Here is a 4,714-nt window from a genome sequence, read left to right as displayed (position 1 = left end):
ATAACATGACAAAATAATAAAATAAATATAATGTTACTCACAAATCTAATATTATCATTTAATAATAATTGTAGGGTAATAGACTTTTAAAATCTAATATATTTTTATACTTCGTTTGATTTTTATTAATAAATTTTGATAGGTTAGATTGTTTGTTATTTGTACATATTACATAAATCATGTTAGCGTATTGAGTGTTTGTGTTTTTATACATAGAATCATGTTAGTCTAGTGGGTTTTATATACAATTCTAAAAGCATATTATCCTATCATTATTTATATGTTAAAGGATAACATTGGATTTGTTAGTAAATGGTGACAAAGTAGTATCGTAATTTCGTGTTTTTTTTTTTTTAATAGTATACTAACCTGACATGATTTATGTGTTAAGAGACAATATAATTTTTCAATCAATCGCAACAAAATAGAACTATTTATGAATAAATAGTAATATTTTTTATTCTGTGATTATTTATATAAATTATAAAAAGAACTTATACGTAATAAATTTTAGTTTAAAACATTTTGATAAATATAATTTTTTTTTTTAATTTTATTTTAATATAAAACCAAATAACTCACTCCTGTAGATGCAAAAATAATAAACATTCTAATATTAAAATAGAATAATGCTACACATCCAACTTTTTATGAACTAAGTCCAACTAAGTTAAATAATAAGACTTGAAATAAGACTAATTATAACTAATTTTGTTATGTTAAACTAATTTGATTGAACTTGATTAACAAAAAGATTTGGATGTGTAGCATTATTATAAAAGTAAAATTTCTTTTGCAACTAGCATACAAAGAAATTTTAATGCAAACAAAATGATCTTCCTGTACATGAATACGATAAGTGGTGTGAACATCAATTTTGTGACTTGGGATTCGACAGAAAAAGAAAAATTGGAGCTTGGAGAAGTACCCTTGAATATTCCATTTACTTGGTCTGGACAAGACTTTTATATTGTCTACGAAAATAAAATAAATTTTAAGAATTGTTAGATAGCCATAATCAATTTATTAGGCGGTAAGATAAAAAATAAATTGGATGAATGAAATGTTTAAAAATAAATGTAATATTTATTGCTAAAACATAATTCAGGGCAATTTAGATCAGAAGTTTATGAAAATGAAAATAAAAATAAAAATGTTTGCTTGTATGTTATATTTAATTTGTTGCAAGAAAATTATTATCATTATTATTATTGTCGCCGATGTTTTTTAATTACTGTTTATACTATTATTATGATAATTATAATTATTAAAAATGATAACTATATATTAAAAATGTTTATCGTTATTTTCAAAGGCGTAAATACATTTTTTTATGTTTATGAATTGAGTAATTGACCAATCAACTCTTTATTAATAGAAAAAGAAATCATAAATTTTAGAAGTTCAGAACATTTCCCAATGCTTGTTGAGAAACTAATATAGAACAAGATTGTAACTTTATCTTTTTCTTGATGGGAGAAGGGAAGGACAAGTCTTTTCTTCATCATGATCATTAGACGAACAATTCTACCTACAAAATTCGACCATGCATTATTATTATAATAGTAGAAATAATTATTTTTACAAATTTGTTACTTGAATAATGATTTAAATATATAAATTGCTTATACATTGTATAAAATTGATCTCAAATAAATCATCTTACATCGCTATAATCGACTAAGGCCAGCATAATAGCATCTAGTGCTCTTTACTTCTTTATTTTACGTCAAAAAGCAACGTTTGCAGCGCTGGCTTCAATTTTAAATTAATATATTATTTTTCTGTTTATATTTTCACGGGTATAATGTATTTAGTGCTAGGCCTCATTTGTTTGTTATTCCAGAATAAAACAAGTACTCTTTTAATAAAATAAATATTTCTGAGATAAAATGAGTTATTTGTTTTATACTATTAAAGATCAAATAGAAACAAAAAATATATAATTTATTATGATTTTTGAAAAGTTTAGAAGATGCATATAGAGAAAGAAAATTTTAGATCTTTGTAAAATAAATACAAAAAATAGATTAATTACCAAGATATGTATCGAAAAGGTGGAAACTCACATGTAGTTATTTTTATGTGAAATTGATATTTGAGAACCATTCGATAACTTGATAAGTTTGACTACGTGTGAGTCTTCATCTTTTATTTACTTACATTACACTCTTGTGATCTGTGAACCGCACTGCCCTTCTCTTTCCTTTATCTCGAGTAATCTCTTCTAGCAATTCGAAAAACCACCATCCACATTCCCAATAGTAGACATCATTCTCAGGTCCACAAGGCCATCTTTGTTCCCAAGTAGCATGATGACACTCTCTTCTGAATTCATAGGAGCACAAAGTAGTTTCTACTTTACCTAAAAAAAGATATCACACTGCAAAACTAGATAAAACAGTTTAAACAGAGGTATAACCGCAGAAGCAGAAAATAGCATAACGTTTTCAGTCAACTCAACACATCAAAAAAACACACTACACGAGTCTGAGTCCAATGAACAATTGAAGATGACCAAGTAACAGATCAAACCCTTAGAATATCCAATACAAAAACAACTCATCATTTCAAGAGTGCAAAACATAGGAAAGCTTAATTAGCAACAAGAAAATGCAGAGCGCAACTAGGAGGATTGTGTTCAAAAACATCAAGCATACACAGTGGAATAGTGCAAACAAAAATTTATCAAATAAAAGTTTAACACAAGATAAGACAGCGGCCATAAAACCTCATTTCATGAGTTTAGTATCACCTCAAATTATTTGGACAACGTAGTAAGGTACAAGAGAGTACCTCTTGAAGTGACGTCTTGTGGAATTTGATGTTTGTCCCGCAAACGATGAGCCACACAACTGCACGACCTCTAGCTCGTCCACACAAACACATTTAATCCAAGAGTCTCCTCTTTATTATCCAAATCTTGTTCTCCGTTGCCCTTTAATGAACAATAACCCTTTTAAGAATTGGAGAGGGTGGTATCTAGGTATTTCACTATTGAAGAGGAATTGTGTTTTTCACTTAAGTGTATCCCAAAGCCCTTTAGCCTCACTTGAGTTCCCTTGACCTTTCTCCCCACCACCCATCATGACCCAGCAAGCACAAGCAGCATAAGACGAAAATAGAAGCAGAAATCACTGAGAAATGGATGAGAGGACGAGAGAAAAAAGAAATAAACATGTAACTATTGGGGCCTTGGGTTTTAATATGATGGGAAGTACTAAATTGAGTCCTACAAATGACCAACGGCAACTCACGGTTGTTAAATTGAGGGATTTATTTAGGCATATTTGAAATTGGGGGACAAGATTGATTCACCAGTTGAATACTTGAATTCGAGACCATTTTGGCATTATCCCTATATTAGCTCTAGGACATTAACTAACAGTTTAAACATTCATTTTGACAATGAAAATTACTGAGCACTTGAACCTATCTAGTATCTAGCATGACAACAAGAGCTCAATCAATCAATGATGGCAACTTGATCTTGTATTGCAGACGACATTGTCAAACATTCAAGGGATAAAACTCCAGCGTAGTGATGGCAGGTTTGCAGCAAAAAGATGGGAATTTCTATGGATTATAATTATTAAAAAAATAAAAATAAAAAGAACAGAAAAAGTTAAGAGTTCAGAAAATAGAAATGATTTTCTAAACAAGTAAGCTAAACCACATGTCAACTATCCATTAAATGCTAAACTACTGGATTTTATGAGTTAGGTGGTTGGTGAGTGGTGACTTCAAAGGTTGGGACTCAGACATTGGGGTTTAGTGCTGGACCAATAGTGAAATTCTGCTGAATATAGTTAGTTATAAAGAAGTATGATAGGGACTTGGGTATTATGGGGTGCCCAAGGTCTCACATCGAGTAATATGAGATGTTTGATGTTTTATTTAAGAAGAGTGGTTCCTTCCCTTAATAGCCTGTTTCTGTTAGTGCAGGTAACAAACAGAACTCAACCTCTCAACCATTTTAAGATATCATAACAAGTTATCACACCATGGGCTCAGTCTTCACAATTTTTTTCATGTGAAAGCTTATTAAGGCCATGAAAAAAGCGATGCTTTCTCCTCTTTGAATGCCTACGAGACTCTTTGGTCATGACAAAGGACACAAAATGCACCTGCATAAGCAAAATGTTTTCAATGAAGTTAATGAAAGTTTTTAGTAGGATGCATTTTTTTTAATGGTAAATTTGATGAATATGATTTCTATTTCTTAATTGATACGATTGAGTTATTCAAGACATTTGAAATAACATGTTCTATTAGTTGTATCATTATAATGTAAAAAGTAAGCAACTCACATACTTCACAGTAAAAAATATCAATACATAACCATTTTTAAAACTCTATTTTTTACTACATATATTAGAATAAGTATAATAAATCCATGCCACGGGAAGACTTATTAAACAATCTTTTGTAAATTGATGACCCTGATCCTCCATGGTTTTTGTGATATCCATTTTTGTTGTTAATATTTCTTCTCTTGTTAAAAAAATGCTATAAAATAAAGAAGATTACAGGAAAGAAAGTGGACAAGATAAACACAATCCATAAAGACTTAGAATTTGCTAGACAAACCTGGGAATTATTACGTATGCCAAAATTCTGAAGCGGATCATCATCCCAATTACCATATATCTACGTAATTGTCTTTTGCTTTGCCATCAAGACCTTTATGTATGAAGGTTTGAAATAATAGCTT

At 29.6% G+C, this 4,714-nt stretch overlaps 1 long non-coding RNA gene across 1 annotated transcript; it reads right to left on the bottom strand.

The window, feature by feature from the left end:
- Window positions 1–1,926: 1,926 nt before the first annotated feature.
- Window positions 1,927–3,633, bottom strand: LOC112789829 (uncharacterized). The gene is made up of 2 exons (XR_003196422.3): window positions 2,797–3,633; window positions 1,927–2,365 (listed from the first exon to the last, which is right to left on the bottom strand). It is a non-coding gene; the product is annotated as an uncharacterized lncRNA (long non-coding RNA).
- Between the last annotated feature and the right edge of the window lie 1,081 nt (window positions 3,634–4,714).

Source organism: Arachis hypogaea, chromosome 3, assembly GCF_003086295.3.
Source record: "Arachis hypogaea cultivar Tifrunner chromosome 3, arahy.Tifrunner.gnm2.J5K5, whole genome shotgun sequence".
Lineage (NCBI taxonomy): Eukaryota > Viridiplantae > Streptophyta > Magnoliopsida > Fabales > Fabaceae > Arachis > Arachis hypogaea.
The sequence above is the reverse complement of the archived record's forward strand: the minus strand, read 5'-3'. Positions and strand labels throughout refer to the sequence as shown.